The sequence below is a fragment of the Meriones unguiculatus genome, chromosome 1 (assembly GCF_030254825.1).
Source record: "Meriones unguiculatus strain TT.TT164.6M chromosome 1, Bangor_MerUng_6.1, whole genome shotgun sequence".
Lineage (NCBI taxonomy): Eukaryota > Metazoa > Chordata > Mammalia > Rodentia > Muridae > Meriones > Meriones unguiculatus.
The window spans coordinates 126,398,322-126,404,542 of NC_083349.1; the positions used below are offsets into that span (position 1 = coordinate 126,398,322).

The 6,221-nt window shown below is 46.4% G+C and overlaps 1 non-coding gene across 1 annotated transcript; it reads left to right on the top strand.

Annotated features, from left to right (window-relative positions):
* The first annotated feature begins 933 nt into the window (after positions 1–933).
* On the top strand, positions 934–1,077 carry LOC132651553 (small nucleolar RNA SNORA48). Its single transcript, XR_009589162.1, has one exon. It is a non-coding gene; the product is annotated as a small nucleolar RNA SNORA48 (small nucleolar RNA).
* The last annotated feature ends 5,144 nt before the right edge of the window (positions 1,078–6,221 follow it).

Consider the following 6,221-nt stretch of genomic DNA (forward strand, 5'->3'; position numbering starts at 1 on the left):
ATTTATGTTAATGTCAGGACTCTACCATAAAAATTGCAGCATCCATTAGAACATAAGACCCCAAAGCTGAAGTGAGGATGTAGAAGAGAATACAGCAATCCACCTCCGTAAGACTGTGTTGCTATCCACCCAGCAAGGAACATCTGGCTGGATTAAAGATTCTGATGAACCTCTCAGGGAGGAGATTCTTTACAAGGAAACCTCTTTGTGTCAATGTCTCCAGCATTCACTGTCAGTGAACCTGTAGAAGCAGCCAATGCAGATGTGCTCCAGGGTGAGATTCTACAAGTATGAACCAGGGAAGATCTTCAGAGTCCCATATGGGCAAGCCCTTGCTCATTTCTGAGTTTTTATGCATTCACACCAAAACATACTGGTGTGAGGACTTTGCCTACCACCTACCATCAGCCACGGTGCTTGTTCATACATCATCAGTGGCTACCTTTACAGTGAACAGTGGAGCTGAGGACTCCTGACATAGACCACACAGCCTGGAAAGTCTAATGTGTTTACTGTCTGACCCTTTACAAAAGACTAGCCTCCCCTTGGCATGGATCAAGGGGAGAAGAATATAATTTTACACCAAGGTATCTTTGTTCCATGGCTGCAGTAATGAAAACCATAGTTTCATAGTGCTATCTGGAAAAGTTGAAAATCCTAAATGTTTTATGGGCTCTGGACATAAATGAAACCATCTAAAATCTTGGAATATTTGAAGGCTTCTCAGCTTTGATTCTGAATCTTTCTACCTGTAGAAGGATTGAGTTGTATAGACTTTGGGTCTGATTAATTTTGGAGCACATTTACTTGACAGGTAATTTAACAATAAAGTTTATAAAAATTAATTTTGGAGCACATTTACTTGACAGGTATTTTAACAATAAAGTTTATAAAAATACTAAGACATAGGTAAAATTAAAGGTTTAGGGTAGACCTCCCTGGCAATGGGCAAAGAGACACCTTGTTGGTGGTGGTGTTCTTATATAATCCAGGGGCAGAGTAAATGGCACTCCTTTGTACATCCTAGCTTAATGCCTGGCTTGTTGGCCAAAGCTGTCTTCTGCCTAGGACTCACAGAAATAAAATCAAATCAAATCCAGGCAGCACAACTTAGAGGAAGGAAGACAGATAAGAGACCTGCCCTCCACTGCATGGCCCAGGCGAGCTGTAGATACGTGATTGCCATCATGCTCTGAAGCATGGATTGAGGGTGTCATTCGGGGGCCCAGCAGCCATATGGCCAGCCTGTAGCAGGAACCATCACAATGCATGTGTATGTGGTGGTCAGATGGGGGAGAAAGAGAAGTGGAACAACTTGGGCTTTTTTGAAGAGAGAGAACTGGAGAGTCCAGGGTAAAGAGGAGTAGCCTGTTGTGAATGCCCAGCCCCACCACCTGGGGCCATGCTGAAGCCCAGCCTGAGCTGCCACTGAAGGTCATGTCTGGGTCCGTGACTACACAGCAGCAGGGGTCAGTGTGGATGTCCATGGCTCACTAGAGAACATGGGGATGTCCCTGGTCGGAACAGCCACTGGGACCACAGATGTCCAGGGGCTGTGCATAATTAGTCCCACCTCTCACTGAATATGGCACTCTGGAGAGCAAGTCCTGCTATACATTGCTAACTTGCATAGCAGAGCTAACCCTGGTGGTAGGGATGTGGGTGAACTAGCCTTGAGGAGGTGAGTGTGAGAGAGCTGGCCTTGTTACTCATCTGCCATGGAATGGCACAGGCACAGAGGTGATCCTGCTTCTCACCTCCTCTGGGAAGGCTGCCAACAGGTTCATGAGCTCAGAAGAGCTTTCCCTGACCCTCACCAGTTGTAACACTCAGGAGAGCTGGCCCTGCTCCTCACATGGACAGCACAGAAGGGCTGACCCTAGTTTCACGGGTGCAGGTGAGCCAGCCCCAAGGAAGAGAACACAGAAGACCTGGCCCCACCACTCTTCTCCCATGAGGTAGCACGGGTGCAGGAATGATGCCCTCCCCACTTCACCCATCACCACCTGGGGCAGTTGGGAGAAGTGGCCCTGGGGTCATGAGAGTGGGTGAGCTGGCCCTGCCCTTCACTGGCTGCAGCACTTAGGAGAGCAGGCCCTGCACCTCTTCTGGGCAGCATAGCAGAGCTGGTCCTGGTAGAGGGGTCATAGGTGAGTTGGTCCTGAGGGCAAGATTGTGGGAGAGATAGCCCTCCCACACTTGTCTGCCATGAGGTGGCCTAGGAGTGTGTGATGCCTGTTGGAGGACCCTTGCTATTAAGGTTGTAGTCCACCATGTCCACATAGCTGTCCAATCTCAGTGCAAAAGGGAGGACTCCCACTCAGTGGGGCTTTCTCTTCTCTGCCTGACCTTATTTGGAGAGGGTCTTTAAGCACAGATGCCTGACCTTATTTGGAGGATGACCCTGCACAGAACTTTCTACAAGCACACAAGTCCCATTCTTTCCTTCCTGCCCATATGATAATTAGGTACTGTGTTATAACCAATCAAGCCCTCCCACCTGTGACCCTAAGAACTCTTATATACCTCACCCTGGGAAAAATAGAATGAGCTGCCTCTCTGAAACAGACTCCTGTAAGTTTTCTCTGTCATACTCACAGCTATCCAAACTCTGTTCATCATTTAAGCTCTCTTTGTCTTTCTGGGCCTATGGCCAATGATCCCCAAGGTAAGAGAGAAATAACACCCTCCACCTCCTTACCCTTGCCACATGAGACAGCTGGGAGGGCTGACCCTGGGGGTATATGAGAGCAGGTGACCTGGCCGTACCTCTCAGTGGCTGCAGCACTCAGGAAAACAGGGCCTGCACCTCGCCTGAGTGGCACTGTAGGGCTGGCCCTGGTGGAGAGGGTGCAGGTGAGCCAGCCCTGAGGGTGAGAGCACAGGAGAGCTGGCCCCACCACTCATCTGGCATGAGGTGGCACTGTCTGCCACCTACCGTAGCTAAAAGAGCCCTGAGGTCATGAAAACAATCACTGCCCCCTCAGTGGCTACAGCACTTGGGAGAGCAGGCTGTGCCCCTCATCTGGGCAGCACATTAGAGCTGTCTCCAGTGTGTGGGGGGGCGAGGTGCAGATGAGCTGGTCTCAAAGGTGTGAGAGCAGGAGAGCTGCCCCAGTCCCTCACAGCCGGCAGAACCACACCTTAGCTGGGCAGCACAGTGGAGCTGGCTCTGGAGGCATGGTGCAGGTGAGCCAACCCTGAGGGCAAGAAAACAGGAGAGCTGACCTGCCTCCTGCTTATGGTGGCATTGGGTGGCCTAGCTGGAGCTGTGCTGGAGAGCTTACCCTGATGGTACAGATAAGGGAGAGCTGGCAGGTTGACCAGTTCAGTTACCATCCAGACCCATATCCAGGGCTCTGAATTGGTCCACCCCCAAATCTACATCATCTGCAAATGACTAGAGCATGTAAAAGGATCAGTCCTCTTGTTCCAAAACTACAGAATCTCCACGACACAGAAACAACAGGATAACTGGCAAGAGTCCTGATGAGGATTCAATATTGATGGTATCACAGAAGCCAGAGCTTTCAAGCCATTCATTGCAGTGCACAGTTGCAAATAGCAATGTATGGACAGAAGGATATACTGTGGGGGCATATTGTGACACACTACAATTTCCACTAGGAGATACTTTGTATGCTTTGTTTTTGTTGTTGTTGTTGGTGGTGGTGGTGTGTCCATGTGTTTGTGTGTTGAGGGGATAGTTGCAAGGGCGATAGGTGGATATAAGGAGACAGGAAGATGAGCAGGACCGGGGTACATGATGTGAAACTCATAAGCCAATAAAAAAGTTTCAAAAAAAGATTTAGAATAGACAATATCATTGCAAATAAGTATCCAACATAGTTTCCTCTCAAGGCATCAGAAAAGAGGCACCCTTGTAGCTGTCTCCCTGTATGTCTTTCCTTACCTTAGCTCTGGAAAGAAAACCAGACGTTCTACTTATCAATCACTAAAGACACTTCTAACATCTGAAACAGAATGGCCACTTCAGCAAATATCAGATAACTTACATCTCCTTCCCTGGACATGAGTCAGATAATCCAGGGAAAAGCAATAAATCAGAGCCTTGATGTTTGGAGGTGAAGATAGGGCAGGACCCCAGGGTGGGACCATGGGACAGGGTCATGGGGCAGAGGAACCATAGCAAAGCCACAGGAGTAGTCTATCACTGAAGCGGACCTTGAAGGCTGTGGCTTTAGTTTCTACTTTTCAACGAGCAACAGCAAGCCATGAGCTCCTAATTCAGGGCACTGTGAGGGCCTGCAGGACCAGGCTAATTCTACCCAAGTCTTCCCTAATATGAGCAGAGCTACCTGTTCCCAGTTCAAATAGCTGCTTCTCTGGATCACTATGTATTTTTCTGTCTGTCTGTTATCCTTTCTTCTTTTCCTTATTTTTTCTGTAATGCTAAGAATTGAACTCTGTCCATCACAACACCGAACTCCATCTCCAGAGCTCTTTGTCACTTTTCATTTTGAGATAGGGACTCACTAGGTTGCCCAGGGCTGGCCTTGAACTCAAGACTCCCCTGCCTTAAGATCCCAATTACCTGGAATTACGTCTGGGCCATGAGGCTTCGCTTTACTTTAAAATTATAATCTATAAATATGAATCATTCCACTTTATCACATTTTAGTGGATTTTTTGGCAAATTCTCATTAGTTTGCGAATCTTTGCTTTTGCTTAAGCTATTCCAAAGAAGAAAGAATTGTATTATTCTACTTTAAAAGATAAAGGAGACGTTATTCTACTTGGACATTACCTTGCGAATCTATCATAGACTTAAGAAGAAAAAAAAAACATTTATTTCACTTAGTTTCTCCCATCCAAAGAGAAATAAAAAAATATATAAAAATGTCAGACTTACAGCTTGGCACTGTCCCTACAAATTCAGGCAGCCTAAAATAAAAGAAAAGATGAAGTCCTCTTTGACAAAGAGCATTATCTTTACTCCTAGAAGATGTGCCCAGTCATACCCTCCTCCTCTTGCTGCCACTTGAGTGTGCAGGATAGATTTTCCTCGGCCTTCTCTTGACCTGTGATTTTTTTTTCCATGCTCTTTAACATGGGTGCCTTTTTCAGCTTTTCAAGCAAAACCAGAGATTGGGCCTCGCTGCCGTGATTCTACACCTGCTCCAACTCTGATTGTTGCCACTCGCCAACTCTGATTGTGACTGACATTGAGCATCTGGCAGTACATGTTGTGCCTCTGTGACGTGCCTCACCAGCACTGGTTTCACTCATTGTTGTGTGGCCCTCAGCCTTGCGCAAGACTTTAATTGGCCCACCACCAGACATCTTGACAGGAAGAGAATTTGACTAAGACTTCATCCTCTTCTGTCGTGGGAAAAAAAAAAAAAAAACAACAACATTATAACAGTGAAGGCATGAAGCAAGCCTGGTGCACGCTTTTATAAGTCTAAAACATGATGAGATCCTACTGTTTTGTTTTTCTAACATCATGTTTCATCATCTTGGAGTTAGTTCATTACCTGTCAGTGACCACCTGTGCCAAAACATGTTAAAAATGGCAAGACATCAAGAGGATGATGGGCTCTTCCAGAAGGGTGATCCTAGCAACATGAGTCATCATTTTTGGGTGGTGGTGGCAGTGTGATCATCAGGGCATTTTTTAAAGGACTACATCATCTTTCAATCAGAAATAAAATAACACTGCACAGTACCATTTAGTCAACAAAACCAGTGATTCAGAATTACTCATTTTGGGGACGTGGTTACTGTCAAGAATCAGAAATGGTCTAAGATTTGACCACATTTCCAAGCTACCATGCAGGCTACCACAGGTTCATGATTGTGGGTGGAAGATGCAGACTCCTGAAACAAACAACTGATTCAAACCTATACCTGCATGAAACCAACATGGTCTCCCCGACTGGTAGACATCACAAAGCCTAGGCTCCAGGTTGATCCTCAGGCCCCACATGGTAGAAACTAACTCTTACAAGATTTCCTGTGACCTCCATATGCACCCCTTACTATGTGCACACACACACACGCAAGCATAAAACACGCAAGTAAATAAATAAAAAAGGTACTAAAATACTGAAATATGAATGCTTCCATAACACACTGCACCTTCCTTTCTATTAAGTGCACAGTTCAAAGATGACGGCACTCTTGGCCTGGCCGCAGTCACTTCACCTCTGTTTTGTTCTCCACTGAAAGATTCTTCATCCTGCTTTTCCTCTAAGTGA